We start from the raw sequence: 25,116 nt of genomic DNA, 5'->3' as shown, positions 1-25,116 counted from the left end.
CCTCCTTCAATTTGCCTCTTAAGACCCAGTCGTTTGTTTGCTGCTCTGTAGTGTGATCTGGCGATATATATATACTTGGTTATATCCATGGAGATCTTGGAGTTTGTGTGCATGGTTTAGTATCTTCCTTCCGTGCTCAAAATTTACAATGATTATTCTTACCATAGTTGCTTCCGGCCTACCCAACCTCCTGACATCTGATATACCTTCTTGCTTCCACCTTGCCTATCAGTTTCTCTAACATTGCATCAATGAGTTCCTTCTCGTTCTTGTCTTCATCTTTCTCGAGGTTACTTAAATGAGGTTAGTTTTTCATCTATGCCTATCCATGGTTTCTGCGCCCCTTTCTTTAGTACCTACAACCCGAGGTTTGTGTGCCCCTTACTTTAGCACCTGCATCCCGAGGTTTGTGTGCCCCTTTCTTTAGCACCTGCAACCCGAGGTTTCTGCGCCCCTTTCTTTAGCACCTGCAACCCGAGGTTTCTGTGCCCCTTTCTTTAGCACCTGCAACCCGAGGTTTCTGTGCCCCTTTCTTTAGCACCTGCAACCCGAGGTTTCTGTGCCCCTTTCTTTAGCACCTGCAACCCGAGGTTTCTGTGCCCCTTTCTTTAGCACCTGCATCCCGAGGTTTCTGTGCCCCTTTCTTTAGCACCTACAACCCGAGGTTTCTGCGTCCCTTTCTTTAGCACCTGCAACCCGAGGTTTCTGTGCCCCTTACTTTAGCACCTGCAACCCGAGGTTTCTGTGCCCCTTTCTTTAGCACCTGCATCCCGAGGTTTCTGTGCCCCTTTCTTTAGCACCTACAACCCGAGGTTTCTGCGTCCCTTTCTTTAGCACCTGCAACCCGAGGTTTCTGTGCCCCTTACTTTAGCACCTGCAACCCGAGGTTTCTGCGTCCCTTTCTTTAGCACCTGCAACCCGAGGTTTCTGTGCCCCTTACTTTAGCACCTGCAACCCGAGGTTTCTGTGCCCCTTTCTTTAGCACCTGCATCCCGAGGTTTCTGTGCCCCTTTCTTTAGCACCTGCATCCCGAGGTTTGTGTGCCCCTTTCTTTAGCACCTGCAACCCGAGGTTTCTGTGCCCCTTTCTTTAGCACCTACAACCCGAGGTTTCTGCGTCCCTTTCTTTAGCACCTGCAACCCGAGGTTTGTGTGCCCCTTACTTTAGCACCTGCAACCCGAGGTTTCTGCGCCCCTTTCTTTAGCAGCTGCATCCCGAGGTTTGTGCGCCCCTTTCTTTAGCACCTGCAACCCGAGGTTTGTGTGCCCCTTACTTTAGCACCTGCAACCCGAGGTTTGTGTGCCCCTTTCTTTAGCACCTACAACCCGAGGTTTGTGCGCCCCTTTCTTTAGCACCTGCATCCCGAGGTTTGTGTGCCCCTTTCTTTAGCACCTGCAACCCGAGGTTTCTGCGCCCCTTTCTTTAGCACCTGCAACCCGAGGTTTCTGTGCCCCTTTCTTTAGCACCTGCAACCCGAGGTTTCTGTGCCCCTTTCTTTAGCACCTGCAACCCGAGGTTTCTGTGCCCCTTTCTTTAGCACCTGCAACCCGAGGTTTCTGTGCCCCTTTCTTTAGCACCTGCATCCCGAGGTTTCTGTGCCCCTTTCTTTAGCACCTACAACCCGAGGTTTCTGCGTCCCTTTCTTTAGCACCTGCAACCCGAGGTTTCTGTGCCCCTTACTTTAGCACCTGCAACCCGAGGTTTCTGTGCCCCTTTCTTTAGCACCTGCATCCCGAGGTTTCTGTGCCCCTTTCTTTAGCACCTACAACCCGAGGTTTCTGCGTCCCTTTCTTTAGCACCTGCAACCCGAGGTTTCTGTGCCTCTTACTTTAGCACCTGCAACCCGAGGTTTCTGCGCCCCTTTCTTTAGCACCTGCAACCCGAGGTTTCTGCGGCCCCTTTCTTTAGCACCTGCATCCTGAGGTTTGTGTGCCCCTTTCTTAAGCACCTGCAACCCGAGGTTTCTGTGGCCCCTTTCTTTAGCACCTACAACCCGAGGTTTCTGCGTCCCTTTCTTTAGCACCTGCAACCCGAGGTTTCTGTGCCCTTACTTTAGCACTGCAACCGAGGTTTCTGCGCCCTTTCTTTAGCACCTGCATCCCGAGGTTTGTGCGCCCCTTCTTTAGCACCTGCAACCCGAGGTTTGTGTGCCCCTTACTTTAGCACCTGCAACCCGAGGTTTGTGTGCCCCTTTCTTTAGCCACCTACAACCCGAGGTTTGTGCGCCCCTTTCTTTAGCACCTGCAACCCGAGGTTTGTGTGCCCCTTTTCTTTAGCACCTGAAAACCCATCCGGAACTATGCCTACACTCACTGTGCTCCCCTCGAGTGTCTGATTACCCTCCCCCTCCCCACCCAGGAACGGGTGGTGACCCTGGGCCTGTCCATACGTGTATCATCTAATGTTTGTTTAAGGTCTATGATTAAGGTCCATCAAAACCTTTTGTTCCTCCAGCAACTCCTTTATCGCCTTGTGGCCGTCAATCAGTTCCTTTAGTATTGCGTCGCTATGCTTGTTGTTTACTTTCTCAATTATCTCCTTTAAACGTCCATCTTTTTTTCACAAGACTTGATTAGAGTGTTAGAATGTTAGGGAGGAAGAATGTTAGGAGAGTGTTAAGGTTAGGTAGGGAGAATGTTAGAGAGTGTTCAGGTTACGTAAGGAGAATGCTAGGTAGGGAGAATGTTAGGTAGGAGAATGTTAAGGAAGGAGAATGTTAAGGAGCGAGAATGTTAGAGAGTGTTAAAGTTATGTATGGAGAATTTAGAGAGTGTTCAGGTTAAGTAAGGAGAATGTTAGGTAGGGAGAATGTTAGGTAGGGAGAATGTTAAGGAAGGAGAATGTTAAGGAGGGAGATTGTTAGGGAGGAGAATGTTAGGGAGGTAGAATTATCGGGAGGGAGATTGTAAGGGAGTGAGAATATTAGAGAGAGAGAAAGTTAGGGAGTGAAAATATTGGGGAGTGAGAACGTTAGGGAGGGAGAGTGTTCGGCAGGGAGAATGTTAGGGGGAAGATGTTAAGGAGGGATGGAGAATGTTAGAAATGGAGAAAATTAAAGTGGGAAAATGTTAGGAATGGAGAATGTTAGGGAGTGAGATTGTTAGAGAGTGAGAATGTTAGGGACATAGGGAGAATGTTAGGGACACAGGGAGAATGTTAGGGACACAGGGAGAATGTTATGGAATGTTAGGAACATTAGGGACTGGGAAATGTCCACAGGTAATTTGCGAGCACGTGGTAAATCAAGTAGAGCTGTGCTGTCCCATGTCTAAACGGCCGCCATTAATACAGGTCCTGGACGGATTGCACGTCGTGGACCGAGTCTGGTGTTGGATGATCAGCTTACACACTACATAACAGCAAAGCGTGTTAAATGTTTATTAATTTTTAGTGTTTAGAATAACCAATTAGTACTTTAGATCTACCGTTTAATTTCAGTGAGGTTAAAATAATATAAACCCCCAGATTTGTGAAGTGGAAAACTTATCTGTGAAAATAAATCATAACATGTACAGTCTGCTTAGCAATAATAGTTGAACATTACTTGAAACCATAATTACATAAATACAGTCCAAATAAAATATAAAGAATTTATTCATGGGTAAATTTTCCCCAAAAAGAACTTTGACCAACTAAAAGACTCGAAATCCCGATGAGTGCATGGAATACAATCTAAAGTCATAGAGGAACTGCCTGAAGAACTATGCCTACCACTGAAATTACTTTTCACAAAGTCTCTGAACAAATGATAGTTCCCCCAAGACCGGAAATATATAAATGCCACGTCTATTTTCCAAAAAGGCAGAAGAGCTCCGCGGAGAACTACCGTCCTTGTTATCTCAGCTTGATATTGAACAGCTTGATATCTCACATCTGCAAGCTCAAGAAAATAATCCAAAGGACGCATATCATTCACCATCTTTCAGTGAACAATCTTGTAAAATCGACAACATGGGGTTTGTGAAAAATAGTTCCTGCCTTACAAACTTGCTCACATTTTTGGAAACGGTAACCAGCTACTCAGACTAATGACTTTCTGTTGATGAAGTATACATGGATTTGGGTAAAGCGTTTGATAAGGTACCACATGAAAGACTAGAAAAGAAATTACACGCTCATGGAATAAATGGAAGATTACTAGAATGGAAAAAACAATGGTTAAAATAAAATAAACAAAGAGTGGTGCTAAATGGGAATGAATCTGACTAGAGAAATGTGGTAAAGTGGGGTACCACAAGGGTCCAATTCGGGGCCATCCCTTGTAATATACATCAATGACAGATGAGAATATTTCAAACCAGTTAGTTTCAGCTCATTTACTATGCACCCCATCGTATTCTGTGGGCGTAGTGGAAAGTGTTTGAGGCACATAATGGTCTCAGGGACAGAGCCCACAATTCATTTAGCTAAGCAGTTACAGTCTTGATGAGCTAGTTTACACAATTCAATGCACATCGTCACATCAACAATGGGCTCGAGACGAACACAACTACAGTTTCTAATTTAAGCAACTGACATGTATGGAGGACTAGTGTCACAATTAATATGTTTATCCTGCCACCACCTCCTTCCAATCCAGTGGCAGCAGTAGAAAAGTTCCAATCACTCAGTTGCTACCTACAGTTAGCTAACTCAGGATATTTGTCCAAGATTTCTGGCAGCAGATCATTTTGAATTAAATATTTACAACATCTCTTGAACATTTGTTATAAAGTTGTCTCTGAATTTACGTATCTTTTCGCACTCATCACATAGTAACGGAGGGTTTACGAATAATATTGTTAACACAATTTACAGTTTACATTTTTACATTCCTATAGATACTGGGACTCTGTTACCATCATTAATAATTTTGTATTTGTGTCTAGCTTCAGACACGAGCATGTTACAGTTATGTTTCAAAGAGTTGAGAACAATTAAGGATGATAAAGAGTCACCTACAATTATTGTATCAAGTTTGGACACTTGTACACATTTCAGTGCAAGAAAGCAAATAGTTCGGTCTGAAGGATAGAGGCCCCGTTGTTTATACGGACTCCCCACTCAAAACATAAGGCCATCGCCCATTGCCAGGACAACTGCACTTCCAGCTGCACCCGTAGGGCTGTGTAGGAAACCAAATGTGGTATATTTTAATTTTATTATTTATTATTATAGAAGAAGGTACAATGGTTTATTAGAGTACATAGGATTATTTTTTTACATTATTGTACAGCCCATTAACACGCATAGCATTTCGGGCAGGGTCCTCAATCTAATAGATTAATTTTAAGTAGGTAGTTTCTAGCAAAATTGAAGAAATGTTCACAGGTACACAGTAAGAAAATTTGACAAAGATTAGTAAGTATTTTAATGAAAATTTAAGGGTTATCGATAGGTACATTGTAAATAATTTGAGGATTATTAATTAAAAGGTATATTGCAGTTCAAAATGCATTCAATATAACAACCATAATATAAGGTGATAGCAATGATTACTATGGTAAAGTTGTATGGCTTAGGGTCCATGGTACCCGAAAAATCCGATGAAAAATTAAATATTTACGAAAAAAATACGAAAAATACTACAACATTCTGGCAACACTGTGGTCAAACCGTTTAATGATATCTTGAAAAATAACGTAATTAGAGTCAAATTTCCCAGCTGCAAACTTTCGTGAATCTGGTCCCGCGCCGTGAGTACGCCCGCGGGGTATTGTTTATCTTACGTTGTAGATGTCTTATTTTTCGTAATAGCGTTGAAAATAACATGTTATGCATAAAATGAATATAAACTAACACATATGGCAAACACTATTTGTCTGACACGAGGGTGGTGCAGTCAGTGACTGGTGTCTCTCATGGAGAGAGGATGTAATGCTGACCGCGCTCACACAATATCTCCCAGAACATGCTATTTTTGCTATTTGTACTGCAATATGACTTACCAAACGAACAAGAGAAAAGCATTGACAGCTAGATGCATGCGAGCTCTCCATACGAGCTGGCGCAATGCGTAAATCACCCAGTCACGAGTGACCGCAGGTTGAGTAAACTTGTCGAGCGCGCTACGCAACTCGAAACTTTTACAACTAGATCTCGTTTCACAGCCTTTATTTTATTATTCAATTTACATGAAACTTGCACATTATATGTAGAGTTTACGCCTCTATAAACGCATGTCATTATTCTTATCTACGTAGATTTATTGATTTTGTAAATAATGATACACTTTCATTTTGTTGCATACGTTTTTGGGAAACTTTTATAAATCTGTATTATTGCACTAAATACATCTGGGATAATGATGTGACATGCAAATCTTTATTATATAGTAATGTCATAGCTGAGTGTCGTATAAATGATTTTGGTTCACAATTGTGGGCTGTGAAATCAATTGAACATGGTTGAAAAATTCTTCTTTTTTTTTTTTTTTTTTTTCTCCGTCTCTATTTAGGCTGAGATGCTGAAACTTGGCCTAGGTGCAGCACCTTTCAACATGTATCAGGATAATAAATTATGAATACCCTACAACAATTTTTTAAACTCCTGGTACCATGGCCCCTTAGGTACATATATTGAGAGGAGTGGGGTAGCAGTATGCGTTCATGCAGTACGCAGTATGGGTAGACATTACGAGTTTAAAAGCATTAGGTAGGAAAGTTTGAAAATAAAATGAGGTACTTTTTGGTTTTATTTTTGAATAAGGCATAAGTTGGAAAAAAATTAAATTCGTTTGGGAGTGTATTCTATAGACCAGGTTCATTTACTTGCATTGAGTGTTTACAAAGATTAAGTTTGACTCAGGAGATGTCAAAAATATATTTATTTCTGGTGTGGTGAAAATGGGTTCTATTACATCTATCAAGGAAGAGTTTCAAAACAGGGGTAGTATTTAAGAACAGGGTTTTGTAAATGTAAATGGCACAAGAGAATGTGTGGAGTGAGTTTATGTTTAGCATGTTTGGGGATTTAAACGGCCGGGGGGGGGGGGGGGGGGGCGAGTGTTGTCTGAAAGTAGAGTTTATTATGGTTCAGATAGCAGATTTTTACTGGGCGATGATGGGCTTGAGGTAGTTTGCAGAGGTTGAACCCCATGCACAGATACTATATGTAAGATACGGATAGATTAGCGCATAGTATAGTGAGAGAAGAGCAGAGTTTGGAAAAAATATCTGATTTTAGAGTATACCAACCGTTTTTTAAACTTTCTTGGTTATATGTTTATGTGAGTGCTGTCGTTGAGTCTCTTGTCTAAGTATAGGCCAAGGAACATTCCATAATTTTTATTGCTGATGTTAGCATTGTCAATCTGAAGCTGAACTGCATTTGTTGATTTGCTTCCAAATAAGATGTAGTAGGTCATTTCTATGTTTAGTGTGAGTTTGTTGGTTGATATAAATAAGTGAAGTTTTTAAATTCATTATTTACATTATTTAATATGTGTATGGGTTGGGGTCTGAGTAGATGAGGGTAGTATCGTCAGCAAGCAATATAGGCTTAAGAATGTTAAAGACATTAGGCAGATCTTTGATGTATATAAGAAATAGGAAAGGTCCTAGGATGCTGCCCTGTGGCACTCCTACGGTTAATGGTAGAGTAAGAGAGTCATTGATGGCTAAATATTGGTGTCTGTCACTAAGACAGGATCGGATACAGTTCAGGGCAAGGCCTTGATTCCATAATGGTGGAGTTTAAGTTAAAGGTAGTTATGGTTGTGGAAAATTCCACTTATCATGTTAATATTATTATTATCTAAGGAATGTATTATTCCATATCCTATCTATATATCATAAATCATATCAGATTCATTGATCATATTTACTGTATCTACATCAACATCCTGCAAGACCATTGGTCAAGTACACAATTGGGCTTAATGCCTATATATTATTGTAGATGTGATCACAATAATCTAGAAACCTTCCATATAGCCAAAAACCATTATTGGAACCAAAATAATACAATCCAATGATGTATTTTTAGAAATCCTTAATAAAAACACAAATTTTACTATCCTGTATTGTTAATAATCTTTAAATCAACTAAGCGATTATCTTGTAATATAAACTTTATTCCGATAATCAGTCTAAATAAAGAAAATAAACATTTAATAATCATTGCCCGGCACCGCCTGGTGGAGGGGCGCGCGACCAGCAAATGTTGGTTGGGAAGATCTGGTACCATCTGGTACCTGGTAACCTTTGTTTACATCCTAAGAGTGTACTCGTGTGTAGGGCTGGAGAATTTTTTCAGCAAGATATTTACACACAAACTATTGATAATCTTCAGTGATAGCTCCCTGAATACTGGGAGAGTTTATGAACCTTATTTAGGGTGGAATTCCTGGTACATCTATCCAAAATCAAGAGTCTGGAGGTCCACTGATAGTGAAACCCAACCACCACCTCATCTACCATGTAAGATGCAACAACGTGCACTCCTTATTTGAGCAAACAATTAGAATCCATATAGCAACGTTTGTGACATCCAAATCAGCATACCATATTCATCATTAAAATATAGAGCCTTGTTTCAGCAGGAGAGACACCATCTGGCTACTGTCAGATAGGCTTTGGTTCTCAATATCAGGATAAGTTTTTTAATTGTTTTCGAGCGAAGATTGGCCAATTAACATGCTTTATTACATTAATACATCCATATATAAAATTGAGAGTCGTTAGGAAAGCGAGGCAATGCCTCATCATCTAGTGAGTTCTGACTTAGTCTTTTAGTGACTATGAACCAGGCAGTGAATGAACCACCTATAATGCTGTACATTTATGACTTGTGTATATACTTATTTACTATAAACTTATGCATTTAACTGACTTATCCATTATCTTAATTTATTCAAATTAATTTATTTTTATTGCATATAATAATTTTTGTAAGCAAATTTACATAAACCTTGTATAATTATACCTTGTTGTGTGCAGCAGCAGAGATATTCCTAGGACTAGGCTAGAGAGTGTATAGTTCAGATCATGCACCTTATCAGTGTTTGCAGTACTAGAGCTATATTGTATAATATCCATGTAAAAAATACATGTTAAATGTGAGGGTGTACCCACAGGTATATTGTTGTTCTGCAATTGATGAGCCAGATCAGCCTTAAGGATCCTACCTGCTACAGCCCATTACCAGTATCAAGGTCACAGAGGAGTGGACTAACAATCCCGCACAGGAACCTTGCATTCAGCTATGAGTCCTATAACAAAAGTAGTCCTATACCTTTATCCATCTTGTTGGCGGTAGTATTCCCCACAAAAATTTCCATGTTACATCGTTTTTTATTTACGTTTCTACAAAACCATTTTCTTTAAAAATTTTAAAGCATACACTATTGTATAAATATTTTGAGGCAAAAGAATCTTTATTATATGTAATAATTTATAAAGTGCTTATTATAATTTATTGAGAAATATCAATATTTCTCCTAAGTGCTAACCTTTAACGAGATGTACTCTAAAATGGTGGTTTCAATAATGGGTTGGCAACATGACTTGACACAAAATGAAGACTTATTAAACGCTGTTAATCATTTCCATTTTACTAAGAGAGGATTAAATTATCATCATTGTTGACAAAGTTCACTGAAAACCTAATTATTAAGCCTTAAAAGCATTAAAAACACTAAAATAAATAGCCATAGGCATTTATGTTGAGGGAAAACACATTCAGTGTGCCAGGCTTATATTTTGTGGTGGGGGAGTCCGTATTGTGGAGGGAATCACATTCAAAAAGGCCCGCCAAGGGAAACATTTCATATCTTAGGGCAGGATTGTGCTCTGACTGGTGGACGAAGGCCGTGCACAAACTTCCGCGCATGCCTGGGTATCCCGTATACCAAGGCAGACAGAGATGAACCACACTTAACTCAGCATGGGCGAAGTCCACCCGTCACCCACTAGAATTTGGGATACGTATATTTACTGGCTGACAAACGGTTTTGCCACCCTTTATCCTACCTCCCCTGAGAAGCCTAGAAATTGTTTCACCTACCTTCTCGAAGACTACACGCTCAACGGCGAACTATTATCCTGGTATTACATCACACCATTACCACACCACGTGGAGACCACCTCACATTGGCACAGTGAGTAACTGTTCCTACACGGTGATCAAGGGGGACCTCGCCACGCTATCTGCATCATCGCTCTGCCAACTTTAGTCAAGATATCTTAGATTGTGTTCAACGCTTACAGTCTCGATTTACTGTTTTTTGTTGCACCATAGATGTTCTACGGCTTGCTGGTTGCTGTTAGATATTTTTCAATTGTGTTGCCTGAGACATTTCAATTCCTGCTTTTTGTATCTATGCTTTATTCCACATTTCGTGTAATTCTCCATGATTCTCCATAAGCTCCAGTTCCCAGTGCTTTCAACCGAGTATTTTCTCTGAATTCTGCTATTTTATTCTTGTTTTGTGTTTCCTCGCCCAGATTTTTTTTTTTTTTTTTTTTTTTTAGTTAAGGGGAAGTGGTTACCATTCACATGGATTCTGCCCCCATCGTTCCTGAGCGTATCCAGGCCCAGTGTCTTCAGTGTGTTTACTACAGCGCCAGTGACTTTAGTTCTTTAGTGTTTTTACTATAGCGCCAGTGACTTCATTTCTTCAGTGTGTTTACTACAGCGCCAGTGACTTCAGTTCTTCGGAGTGTTACCTACAGCGCCAGTGACTTCAGTTCTTCAGTGTGTTTACTACAGCGCCAGTGACTTCAGTTCTTCGGAGTGTTTACTACAGCGCCAGTGACTTCAGTTCTTCGAAGTGTTTCCTACAGCGCCAGTGACTTCAGTTCCTTCAGTGTGTTTACTACAGCGCCAGTGACTTCAGTTTCTTCGGAGTGTTTCCTACAGCGCCAGTGACTTCAGTTCTTCGGAGTGTTTACTACAGCGCCAGTGACTTCAGTTCTCAGTGTGTTTACTACAGCGCCAGTGACTTCAGTTCTTCGGAGTGTTTCCTACAGCGCAGTGAATCAGTTCTTCGGAGTGTTTACTACAGCGCAGTTGACTTCAGTTCTTCGAAGTGTTTCCTACAGCGCCAGTGACTTCAGTTCTTCAGTGTGTTTCCTACAGCGCCAGTGACTTCAGCTCCCCAGTGTATTTGCTAAAGTTCGTTAATTATGCAATGTTGTGAATTTTGTGGGGCATTGCCTTTCCTCATATGTATGGCTCTAGGAAGACATTTATGTCAAGAGAACGCCAGTGAAAATGCATGCCTATCTGTTTTAGGTTGGACTGGGATCTACTTGACACTGTACCCACGCAGTGCCTCTTACTTTCAACATGAAAGAAGTGTTTAAAATATACTTCCAGTTCAGTGATGACCATGATAGCTATATACATTGCTTTTCAGTTCTCATTGGATGCATACACTCTTAAGTTTGTAACGAGTTTTATATGACTATAAGTGCTTTTTCCCAGAAATAAGTGTGATTTAGATGTTCCCACTTTTGTGGGTGACTGACACATTACTTTTCCCCTGCTGCCCAGGTCTATGTACTTTCCTTATATGGAAAGGTAATCTAGCCCTTAGTTTGAACTTAATCTCCATTATTTAAATTGACTGATTTATTTTATGCTTCTCCAGCTCTGCAGGTGCAGCACAGTTTCCCTTTTTTTTTTAAGTTTCAAGTGTTTCAAAGTCCAAATTAAGTGTTCAAGTTTGTTATAAAGTCTTTACACTCGGAGGAGTAGCAGTGCCTAAGTACTTCAAACAAGCACCCTGGACACTTCTTAAGACGCCACCTTCCCCCATTATTTACATTTATTTATTTATTTATTTATTTATTTATTTATTTATTTATTTATATACAAGAAGGTACATTGGGTTTGTGAGGATACATACCATGGTATTTACAATCTTGTAAAGCCACTAGTACGTGCAGCGTTTCGGGCAGGTCCTTAATCTAACAGATAATTTTAAGTATGTAAATTCTTGTAGAATTAATAAAATGATAATAGATACATTGCAAGAAAGAAAATGAGATGGGAGAGATTAGTAGGCATATTAAAGAACATTGGTAGCTCTGATTGATTGCATTGACAGCTTCATTGGTAATTTAGACTAGATTAATAGGCACCATACAGCAAATTGATAGCACATATAAGAAGACAGCAATGATCACAATGGTAAAGTTGTTTGGATTAGGTACAAAAAGATTGGGAGGATTGGGTAGCACTAGATACAGTGCAATTTTAAAGTAACAAGGTAGGAAACTATGAAGATGAAATTAGGTACTTTTTAGTTTTGTTTTTGAATGACGCAACAGTTGGACAGCTTTTCAATTCATTAGGGAGTGAGTTCCATAGATTAAGTTCCTTTATTTGCATAGAGTGTTTACACAGATTAAGTTTGACTGGGATATCAAAGAGATATTTATTTCTGGTGTGGTAATTATGGGTCCTATTACATCTGTCCAGAGAGAGTTTCAGAGCAGGGTTTGCATATAAGAACAGGGTTTTGTAAATGTAGTTGACACAAGAGAATGTGTGGAGTGAGTTTATGTTTAGCATGTTTAGGGATTTAAACAAGGGGGGCTGAGTGTTGTCTGAAAGCAGAATTCGTTATTATTCTAATAGCAGATTTTTGCTGGTGATGATGGACTTGAGGTGGTTTGCAGTGGTTGAACCCCCATGCACAGATACCATAATTAAGATAGGGATAGATTAGTGCATAATATAGTGAGATGAGAGCAGAGTTAGGTACATACTATCTGATTTTGGAGAGTATACCAACTGTTTTAGAGACTTTCTTAGTTAGTGTTGTATGTGGGTCCTGAAGTTGAGTCTCTTGTCTAGGAATAGGCCAAGAAACTTTCCATCATTTGTATTACTAATGTTAACATTGTCTATCTGCAACTGAAATTGAATTTGTTGATTTGCTTCCAAATAAGATGTAGTAGGTCTTTTTTAAGTTAAGTGTTAGTTTGTTGGCTGACATCCATAAGTGGATTTTTTTTAGTTCATTATTAACAACATTCTTTAGTGTATGTGGATTGGGGTTTGAGTAGATGAGGGTAGTATCATCAGCAAACAATATAGGTTTAAGAATGTTAGAGACATTCTGGTGAAGAGAGACAGCACTCAAACGGGCTGACTGGTGAAAGGAGAAGAAAGTTTGCATAGCTGCCTGAGAGATATGTGTTGATATGTGTCTAAGTCTGAGGGATTTTTCTGGCAAGGTTAGCACCAACCGATGAAGAGAAGCTATTAAATTCATTTGCCATTTCTAAATCAGTTGACGGTGTATAGCCATCCTTAGAGAGTTATAACATTATTGAATGTGCAGTGTTTTTTTTTTTGTATTGAATGTGCAGTGTTTATTTTTAATTGAAAGATTAAATGTGCGGTGCTTATTTTTTATATTAATTTTTTTTATATTATGGCTTATTTTTATGGTGCAATATATATGTGCAGTGCTTATTCTTATTTGAATATTGGTGCCTATTTTGATTGAGCAGTATATATGAGCAGTTTTTATTCTTATTTTAAACATTAGTGGTTATTTTTATGGTGCAGTATATATGTGCCGTGCTTATTTTTATGGTGCAATATATATATGTGACGTGCTTATTCTTATTTTGAACATAAGTGCTTATTTTTTATTGTGCAGTATATACGTTCAGTGCTAATTATTATTAGCAAATTGGCACTTGTTTTTACAGTGAAGACTCTTATTTTTATTGTGCAGTATATACGTGCAGTGCTTATCATTATTTGCATATTGGCACTTATTTTTATAGTGAAGACCCTAAGTGCAGTGCATTTTTTTAAATATCAGGCCCTAGATTTAAGGCATCTTACCGGGTTTGTCCTAGTGTTTTATTCAGTGCATATTGGTTTCTTTTTGGGCTGTAACCTGCCTGCGGACGCAAATTCTGCACGGTATTTTTGATCTTTGAATTTCCATTACTGCATCATATCTCGCCTCTGGATAAACACTGCATTGGTTACAGAGTTAATGTCACTACCTGGGGTGTCGTACACATTGGCTTCTCAGATTGTCAATTTCCGGCGTTCCCGCATAATTACAGACGAAAATATTTTCAGTATTCACTGCCTTCTGGTCATGCCCGATTGCTTGCTGCTGTATCATTTGAGTTGGACCCATCTCAACATGGCTCCCTGTCCTCGGGTCCCGCAAGCAGGGGATCGTTCACACTCACAGTCCAGCGAAGGAGGTGAGCCGCACCCTCTATCCGGTTCTTCTGGATGTGCGGCTAGCCGCAGATAGACCGGGCACCGGTCGACAGGATGACCTGGACAAACTGGTGGAATGGTCTAGAAGATGGCTGCTAAAGTTCAACTCAGGAAAGTGTTAAGTAATGAAATTAGGCGGAGGGAACAGAAGGCTGAATACAATGTACCATCTGGGAGGTGATATGCTGCAAGAGTTCAAATAGAGAGAAAGATCTGGGGGTTGACATTGTTACATATCCCTAGTTATGGATACTCACAATCTTTCATGTATTGATAATTTGTGAAATATAATATTATTCAAGTATATGTATTAGCTTTATTGAAAATGTTGATAGGATATGGCAACATATATGGGAAGGAGTGGGCTTGCTATATTCACCTGAATCATACTTGTCTATTACCGGTCAGTTTGGACCAGAAATAAATGTACGTGTTCACTTGTTGAGTTGCCAGATGTCACCTTTTATATTAATCATACCTTTATAATATACTTTTGATTAAAATATGTTGTACTATGATAATGTCATTTGCATGTTGCAGAATATATTTTGTTTTAGTTCATGTCTGTGTGGGAAACGATTACTTTTCTCATTAATTAATTTGTATGTAAAAGTACTCGTTTGCCAAACCCTTGTCTGGGATGGAGGGGAGGGGGAGGGAGTTTTTTTTATTATTATTATTATTTTCTACCACTGACGTGGCCACACATTTACAATGCTAACCAGGAATATATACATTTTCTTCTGTCCTTCATGGACAGGGTTAGAGATGTGTTAAACATATAGTTCAAGGGTTTATTGAACAATCAACCACAGAAGGTGATTCGGTGCTTTTAAAATACTAAGCTAACCTACATACGTAAATACATAGATACACAGATTTACGTATGCCCTACATAAAGTGTTCGATGTGTCTTTTACATAGTGTCATTAATGTGCATTTACAAAGGTGAAACGTAATTCTGATCAGCTTCCATATATACTTTATACACATACATACACACACACACCGCATATACGCACATATACATATACAAACACCACACACATGCATTCACATACATTTGTCTCTTTTACTCTGACAGGGTGGAGATAGCTGATAGAGAAACTAGTGTGCAATTAAGCACTTAATCACTGAAGGTGATGAAGGTGCTTTTACATGCTCAGGTTATAATAGTTACATCACATACATACATTATATAATTGATACATTACATGGTTAATCTTGGGTACAAGTTCAATATATTATCAAGTGTTCCAGTACTCATATAGTAATTACAGAGTTCAGGCATACCTTAGCCCAGGAGGGCGAAAGTCAGTCAATATGGGACATTCTACAATATAATGTTCAGGAGAGTGGATGTTTTATCTTTCACAAAGTTGACACATTGTGTACTCGACATTTGAGTTTTGAGAAAGTTGCCAGATACGTCTATATCAGAGTTTTGGGTGTGCGCCTAGTGAGCTAGTCAGTGGTGTCCGAGACCTCAGTCTGGGAAGCATCTTTTAAGTTGTCTGTGTTGTGCTATATTTTCCGTAGGGTAGATTATTAATCTGAGGAGACACTCATTTATATTAAGCCATATTTATCTTAGTAATATTTACGTGAATACATATGTTGTTATATTGAAACTTCCATATATTTTTTTTATTTATACTTATATAATATATATATAATATATTATATATATATATATATATATATATATATATATATATATATATATTATATTTAAATGCATGTTTTACTTATCCTGATCTTATTATTATTCCTTATTGTGCTAACATAGGGGCACTCATGGTGTATCCCTTTTTTACAAGCTGTGAATTTACCCTAGGCTATTTTATCACTGCCCATTGATACACGAGCTGTGCGTACTAGATTTAGTAACAGATATCACACCGAACCTTAACCCAGAGGCCCACATAAAAGGATATCATCGGCGGCATATGCTAGACTGGCTAAGATAAGAACTGCCTTTAGAAACTTGTGTAAGGAATCGTCCAGGACATTGTATACCACTTATGTAAGACCAATCCTGGAGTACGCAGCTCCAGCCTGGAGTCCATACCTAGTTAAACAAAGACAAAGTAGAGAAGATTTAGAGATATGCCACCAGACAGGTCTCGGAACTGAGAGGTATGAGCTACGAGGAAAGGCTAAAGGAACTGAACCTCACGTCCCTGGAAAACAGAAGAGTTAGGGGAGACATGATAACCACCTACAAAATTCTCAGGGTGGACAAGACAAACTCTTTAGCATGGATGGAACACAAACAAGGGGATACAGGTGGAAACTTAGTACCCAGATGAACCACAGAGACTTTAGAAAGATTTTTTCAGTGTCAGAGTAATTAACAAATGGAATGCATTAAGTAGTGATGTGGTGGAGGAAGACTCCATACACAGTTTCACATGTAGATTTGATAGAGCCCAATAGCTCAGGAATCTGTACACCGGTTTGATTGACAGTTGAGAGGCAGAAGAAGAAACAAAGAGCCAGAGCTCAACCCCCGCAAGCACAACTATTTGAGTACCGATCCCCACCACCACGGGCATGGTGGCTCCCAACCTACTAGCACGGGCGTGTCCCGGCCCATCGGTCATCTCGACCAAAGCAACGGCCAGTTCGGCACTTGTCAACAAGCTTCAGAATCGAATTTCAGATGCCTTCCACTTATCCTAGCATGTAGGGCAGGTCATCCCCGACAGAAGGAACCCCTTCCGCTCACCACCCCAGGAGTTGGATTATGATAGGATGTTCTGATTGGGTCACTTTCTACCGCCGTTTCACATCCTGTGTATCGGAAAAGGACTGAAGCGGATCCATTTCATTGACGCAGTTAGGGTGGTGTCTCAAAGGCAAAACAAGTGATTTTTATAATCGCGTCCTTGACAGAGAGTCATCCATCGACTATAATCGCAATGATGTACAAGCTTGTCGGTTTGACGTCGCCATGATGAAGTTTTCCCCTGGCCCATCAGGAGCCCGAGGAGGACCTCGATGATTGAGCAGACAAAGTCCAGCATTTGGCCAACAAACGCATACCACAGTGAGAAGTGGAGAAATTGCAGTAATGCGATTTGGCCAGGGTTAACAGGATAAGTCTGACGAAATATATTTTCAAGGCAAAAAGCATCCATGGAGGAGGTTATTTATCAGGCTCAAACTTTCCAACATAACGCTGTTGCGATTTACGGCCCTTCAGGCTCTCCCAAATCCAGTTCGCATCAATGCGTACTTCCCGATCTTCCCGGATGCAATCAATCTTCCAGGAGTAATGTTGATTTTTGTTCCCGTTCATGGCACCCCCCACATAGTCTCTGAGCACCTCACGGCTATTAGCTTTTCTGGCCGTGGGAATGGCTCTTGCCTGCAAACAGTGTGCGGGTCGGCTGTCAACATCCAACAAGAGAGGATTCAAGTTGGTACAACTCTGACAGCAGGAATCTCGGGATTAACAACAAATTGGACGAGGTGTGTGCGAGGGCTTGAAGCGTCTTACCGCCTCGCTATTTATCAGCTCACAACACACTACAGCCCATCCCCTCGCGCGGCCTGCTAGTCACTGTTTCGCGTGTTGGAAGGAGGGCCATTATGCTCGTGAATGCTCAAGTAACCAGGGTGACCAGGGTGGGACCCACCTGGGGGGGGGGGGCAACAACAGTCACATGTTTCGTTTGAGGATGAGGAACTTTCTTTTAAATGCCTGCCGGATCGGCTCAAACGAGTCTCAATTCGACCCAGGTCATGACAGGACCAGAAAATGGTGAAGCATCATTGTTGATCAAGGAAGACTTCATGGTTGTAGCAGCCTGGAAGAGTTGCGGAGGATCCTGGTAGATAAACCCGGAACAACCCTGAGATATCAGGGTAGTGAGCTTCCAGATGTGGAAGGAAGTTCTGGTTGATTACTTGTAGGGAGTTGGTAGAGAGTGTTTGGTTGTCATTAGTGTGCAAGACGCAGTGAAAGGTGAGCGATTGTTTGCCATTTTTGTGCCAAAAGTACTTATTACTTATACTGAAGTACAGAGTTACAGTCGTAGGCTGGATTACCTGCAGAGACATACATATGTGTTCTAGTGTGATAGACTGATCATTGTTGTATATCATAGAACATTATACTAATATTTATGTTATTGCATTCATACGCTGGTTTTCCTTGTACATGTTTATAGATATATATATTCTCTTACTGATAGTGCAACATTATGTTATAAGACTTGACCTTACTTGAGGAGGTTGGTAGTATTAGGTGGTTAGTCAGGAGAATAGGATACCAACTTGATAAGCAGATGATGAGTTCTGATGGTGTTGAGTGCAACCTGACTGAAATAGTATAGAGTGTAGGATTCATTAATATTATATGTGTGTATGTATTGTGTTATGATGTGCTTTGTCCAGTAAATGTATTCAAATTTGCTGGTGTTTGCCCTTGTCCTAGTGAGATTTCCCAGGAAGTAGGAAAGAAGGAGAGAGAGAGAGAGAACGAACCAAGAGCCACAGCTGTGGACAGGGGTAGAACGGAATAATCAATAAAACAAAGGGGATTGAGGAGATGGATATCACATAAGAGAGAGTGGGGAGTCACAGTGGCTCGAGTGGGAGTGTGCAAGTGACAACGAGGCTAAGTATTGGAGCCGCATCCCCTAAACGTGTGACGTTGAGCTCCTCTCCAAGAGCCAGAAGCGCCCAGGGTGATCTCTTGGTAAAATAAGCACTCTACCGAGTTTTGGGTTGGGTCGTCCATAAGAAGGATCAACACAACACCCAACCGCCAATAATAAATTGGGGGCCTGTCCGGGAGAGTGAAACTGACGCACCCACACCCTGTCCAAGAGTGGAATTCGTACACTCCTTGTTGAAATACATAAACTGTGACCGCAGGTGTATATTCTCTCTCTCTCTCTTGGGAAGACCTCACAGGACAAGATGGATAAGGTGCAAGCGTTTGTGGAGTCAGGCATGCCTGAGGACTTGGAAGGTTGCATGAGGGATCAATTAAAACAAATAGCAGAAAAAATGTGGCATTAGGTTGAAAGCATCTACAGTAGCTGGGATGAAGGATGAGATCCTGAGGAAGTTAAGAGCCAAAAGTGAAGCAGCAGAACTAGGAGCCCAAAAAAGAGCTAAAACTGGAAAGGTGGATGATGGGCAGGATGAAGTGAGATCCCAGGGATCGACTAGGAGCAGTAAGAGTAGCCACAGTAGCATGAACAGGAGTCTGGAAAGGTTCCAGTTAGAGCTCCAGATGCAGCAACAACGAGAGGACAAGGAGAGACCAGTTCCAGCTGGAAAAGATGAAATTAGAGCTCCAGCTGAAAAATGAGGCCGAGAAGGAAAAAGAGAAAACCAGGCTGGAAGTAAAAAAGAGAAAACCAGACTGGAGGTAGAAAAAGAGACAGCAAGACTACAGGTGGAGAAAGAAAAAGCCCAGGTCGAAAAAGAAAGAGAACAAAAACAAATGCAGATAAAAGCGAACAGAACCTTGGCTGAACAAAGGATTGAACATGAGTTGCCAGAGAGCACCACCCAGGTATCACACTCACCAGATGTTAGGGTTAGGGAGAAGGACATTCCCTTGTTAGTTCCCGAAGAGGCAGAGAGCTTTTTTGAGCACTTTGAAAAAGGTAACCAGCATCAAGGAGTGGCTACAGAAGGAATGGGCCCAGCTGGTCCTGTTAAGATTGGCCGGTGCAGCCAGGGAGGCATACACTCAATTATCACTGGAAGAGTGCCAGGATTATGCCACAGTAAAGAGCAGTATGCTGCGCTCGTTTCAGGTAACCCCAGAAGCTTATAGGAAGCGCTTCAGAGAGATGGTGAAGGTTGGAACATGTACTTTTGCTGAGACAGGCAAGGGATCTGGAAAGACGATTCCAGAAATGGATTGAGGCTGCCGGAGTTAGATCTTACGCTGGCCTGAAGCAATTGATGGTCATGGAAAAGTTCTTAGAAATGCTGCATCCCGAAACAAAGTTCAAGATCCAAGAAGCGGGGGTAAAGGATGTGAAAGGTGCCGCAGATAGGGCAGATATGATTACTGAAAGCATACAAGAGCTTGAGGGAGAACAGAGTGAGAAGCGAGGCGAGACACAGCAATGGCAGATCCAGTGGAGTCTGGGAGGAAGAAGTTTTGGGGGGGCAGTCAAGCAGACCCCAGCTACTTTTAAGCCCCAAGAAGGAAAGTTGAAGAGTCTGCCTGCTGGAGGTTAAGCAGGAAAATAAAAATGTGCAGAGGAGACAAGAGTCCAATGAAGCTCCACAGAGTACGAGTAGTACGTCTGGTCCGAGGAACTCCAATACGAGTGGGCAGTCAGAGCCACTCGGGGGCGTATAGGAGAGATTTCTCTCAAATGAGGTGCTACAAGTGCAACAGATCGGGTCACATGATGCGAGATTGTCGGCAGGGCAAGAGAGTCGTGACCCTGACCATGTATGATCCCCGGAAGAAGTACGTTGATGTACAGCAAGACAAACCACAGAAGGTAGGTTTGATGAACGAGCGATATGGCCGTTCATCAGTAAGGTTGGGTCAGCATAGAGGGGTCAACTCCGAGGTGGAGGTTAGTATCCTCAGGGATACTGAGCCATCAGAGTTTGATTCTGAGAGGCCTAATAGAAACGATCGACTGTTAGCTGGCAGTAGGAGGATAAAGGTTCATGGGTTGTTGTCTAAGAGTGACATGCCCGTGTGTGCTGTCCAGTTGAAGTCAGATTATTTGTCAGCGGAGGTGATGTTGTGAGTGGCCCAAACATACCTGTTCCAGGAGTTCAAGTGTATCCTGAGGAATGAGCTGTGCAGGACAGAGGTGTGCCAAGAGTTCATGGCGGAGACTGTGCCAGACGAGTGCCCAGAAGGCCACGGCACGGGTGGGACACCTGAGAGTGTGAACCTGACTGACATCCGAGGGGATATGAGTCAGGAGACCGCCAAGCCGTTGATACCCTGTCTCAGTAGTGGTGAAGGCAGAGGTGGCCGACGAGGAAGGTTCCGGCTCAGGAAGATGAAGTCTCGGTGAGGTCAGAAGTGAAGATGCCAAAGCCAAAGAAGAATACTGTGAAGAGAGCGGACCTGAGTAGAGCCAGCCCGCTGAGATTACGAGCCAGAAGGTGAATACAACTGTGCTGAGTAGAAATGATGAAGGATAGTGGACATACTCTGGACGGGGGGTAGAGCGTCAAGTTGTCCCCGAGCACAGAGGCATTTGATAGTGAGTTAAGTTTGTTCGAGGTGTCAGGAGTTGACCTGTTTCACAGAAAACGTGGAAGAGAGATAGTGAAGAGTAATAGCCGAGAAAATGAAAGGAGAAGACACACATACTCTCTCCACATACCACATCTCTCCACATACACATCTCTCCACACATACTGACAGTATGTGTGGAGAGATGCTTACGAGCACTCTAGGAGAGGTAAACAACAAGTAAGGGTTGAGTACTGTTGGGTGCAGTACAGTGCTCGAAGAAACTTTTAGGGAATGAAGAAGAGTTGAAGGAGAAGAAATGCAGTTGTATAGAGGAGAGAAGTGTGGGAAGAGGATGATGGTACAAGAATGGAGGAATAGAAGAAAGCCGAGGACTCAATGGAAGTCAAACAGGATGAGGTCTCGGATAAATGAGGAGGCGAAGGGGGGATCGTCGGTGAAGACGAGGGAGTGAAGTATGATGACGGGAGACGGAAGTATAATGGCAGTAGATGGAAGTGTGAAGACGACAGAGGAGGTACAGCCAGTAGATGTCTGACTCTGGACGTGAAGAGTAGAAGACGAGGAAACGGAGGGTTGAAACAATAAGTAGAGTGGACTGATGGAGGGAAGGCGTCCAAGGAGGACAGCCTAGCCAAGATAGGCGAGCGTCTGGGTCATTTGGAGGACGACCAACGCCAGGAACTAGTGGAGATTTTACGGAGGAATAAGTCGTTATTCACGGACGTGATCCAGAAGACACCGCGGAACGGTGCACGAAGTAAATGTAGGGAGTGCTGACCCATCAAGCAGCACCCTTACAGAGTTAACCCGGAGAAAGCAGCGGCGATGAGAGCAGAAGTAAAGTATCTGCTAGCTAACGACTTGGCCGAGGTTAGCGACAGTGACTGGAGTTCGCCGTGCCTCCTCGTGAAGAAGAGTGATGGCACGTACCGGTTCTGCACGATTACAAGAAAGTGAATGCAGTCACAGTCGCTGACCTCGTTCCCGATACCACGCATAGATGATTGCATAGATCGGATTGGGAGTGCACGGTAATGTCTCGAAAATAGACCTGCTGAAGGGATACTACCAGATTCCCCTGTCCGAGGAGGTCAAAGGATCTCAGCGTTCGTGACACCCGACGGCTTGTACCAATATAAGTGGTGCCGTTCGGAATGAAGAATATTGGTAGTCGTTTCCAACAAATAATGAATCAGGTATTACAAGGCGCAACCGGATGTGCAGTATACATCGATGATATTGTAGTGTTCGCTGATTCGTGGAAGGATCACGTGGATCGACTTTTAGATTTGTTCGATCGATTGGAGAAGGCCAACATGACGATCAACTTAGCAAAAAGCGAGTTCGGGAGAGCCCGCCTGGAGTACCTTGGATATATAGTAGGGCAAGGCGAGGTTGCTCCGGTAAGAACAAAGGTGGAGGTCATTGACAACTTCCCGGTGCCCAGGAGTAAGAAAGAATTGTTGAGATACCTCGGTATGATTGGATATTACCGGAAATTCTGTGGAAATTTCTCTACCACAGCCGCACCTATGACGAGTTTGCTATCAAAGCGCAGGAAGTGGAATGGAACAGCACAAGAAGCGTTTGAAAAGACCAAAAGACTGTTGACCGAGGCGCCTGTACTAGTGTCGCCAGATTTTGGAGCCCCTCTCGTATCCTCGACTAGATATGGACTCCATGCTGGGGGTGCATACTCCAGGATTGGCCTGACATATGTTGTATACAAAGTTCTGAATGATTCCTTACACAAGTTTCTGAATGCCGTTCTTATGTTAGTTTGCCCTGGCATATGCCGCTGATGTTATCCTCTTGATATGGGCTGCAGGGGACATGTCTGGCGTGATATCAACCACCAAGTCTTTTCTCTCTCCGACTCTTGAAGAATTTCATCTCCCAGATGATACCTTGTATCTGGCCTCCTGCTCCCTACACCTATTACAAATGTTCATTACATTACATTTGCTTGGATAAACTCTAACAACCATTTGTTCTACCATTTCTTCAGCTTGTCTAGGTCTTCTTGAAGCCTCAAGCAGTCCTTCTCTGTTTTAATCCTTCTCATTATTTTGGCATCGTCAGCAAACATTGAGAGAAATGAATCTATGTTTGTGTGTGTGTGTGTGTGTGTGTGTGTGTGGGTGTGTGTGTGTGTGTGTGTGTGTGTGTGTGTGTGTGTGTGTGTGTGTGTGTGTGTGTGTGTGTGTTTGTGTGTGTACTCACCTAGTTGTACTCACCTAGTTCTGTTTACGGGGGTTGAGCTCTGGCTCTTTGGTCCCGCCTCTCAACCGTCAATCAACAGGTGTACAGATTCCTGAGCCTATTGGGCTCTATCATATCTACACTTGAAACTGTGTATGGAGTTTGCCTCCACCACAATCACTTCCTAATGCATTCCATTTGTCAACCCACTCTGACACTAAAAAAGTTCTTTCTAATATCTCTGTGGCTCATTTGGGCACTCAGTTTCCACCTGTGTCCCCTTGTGCGTGTTCCCCTTGTGTTAAATAGCCTGTCTTTATCTACCCTAGGGAGCCGGTCTGCCGAGCGGACAGCACGCTGGACTTGTGATCCTGTGGTCCTGGGTTCGATCCCAGGCGCCGGCGAGAAACAATGGGCAGAGTTTCTTTCACTCTATGCCCCTGTTACCTTGTAGTAAAATAGGTACCTGGGTGTTAGTCAGCTGTCACGGGCTGCTTCCTGGGGGTGGAGGCCTGTCGAGGACCGGGCCGCGGGGACACTAAAGCCTCGAAATCATCTCAAGATAACCTCAAGATAACCCTTTAGAATCTTGAATGTGGTCATCATGTCCCCCCTAACTCTTCTGTCTTCCAGCGAAGTGAGGTTTAATTCCCGTAGTCTCTCCTCGTAGCTCATACCTCTCAGCTCGGGTACTAGTCTGGTGCCAAACCTTTGAACCTTTTCCAGTTTAGTCTTTTCCCTGACTAGATATGGACTCCATGCTGGGGTTGCATACTCCAGGATTGGCTTGACATATGTGGTATACAAAGTTCTGAATGATTCTTTAAGCAAGTTTTTGAATGCCGTTCGTATGTTGGCCAGCCTGGCATATGCCGCTGATGTTATCCGCTTGATATGTGCTGCAGGAGACAGTCTGGCGTGATATCAACCCCCAAGTCTTTTTCCTTCTCTGACTCCTGAAGAATTTCCTCTCCCAGATGATACCTTGTATCTGGCCTCCTGCTCCCTACACCTATCTTCATTACATTACATTTGGTTGGGTTAAACTCTAACAACCATTTGTTCGACCATTCCTTCAGCTTGTCTAGCTGAAGGACACACACACACACACATTCCTGTGTGTGTGTGTGTGAGTGTGAGTGAGTGTGTGTGTGTGTGTGTGTGTGTGTGTGTGTGTGTGTGTGTGTGTGTGTGTGTGTGTGTGTGTGTGTGTTGTGTGTGTGTGTGTGTACTCACCTATTTGTACTCACCTATTTGTGCTTGTGGGGGTTGAGCTTTGGCTCTTTGGTCCCGCCTCTCAACTGTCAATCAACTGGTGTACAGATTCCTGAGCCTACTGGCTCTATCATATCTATATTTAAAACTGTGTATGGAGTCAGCCTCCACCACATCACTGCCTAATGCATTCCATCCGTTAACTACTCTGACACTGAAAAAGTTCCTTCTAACGTCTCTGTGGCTCATGTGAGTACTCAGTTTCCACTTGTGTCCCCTTGTTCGCGTTCCACCAGTGTTGAATA

This window comes from Procambarus clarkii, chromosome 80, assembly GCF_040958095.1.
Source record: "Procambarus clarkii isolate CNS0578487 chromosome 80, FALCON_Pclarkii_2.0, whole genome shotgun sequence".
NCBI lineage: Eukaryota > Metazoa > Arthropoda > Malacostraca > Decapoda > Cambaridae > Procambarus > Procambarus clarkii.
Note: the sequence above shows the minus strand (reverse complement) of the source record.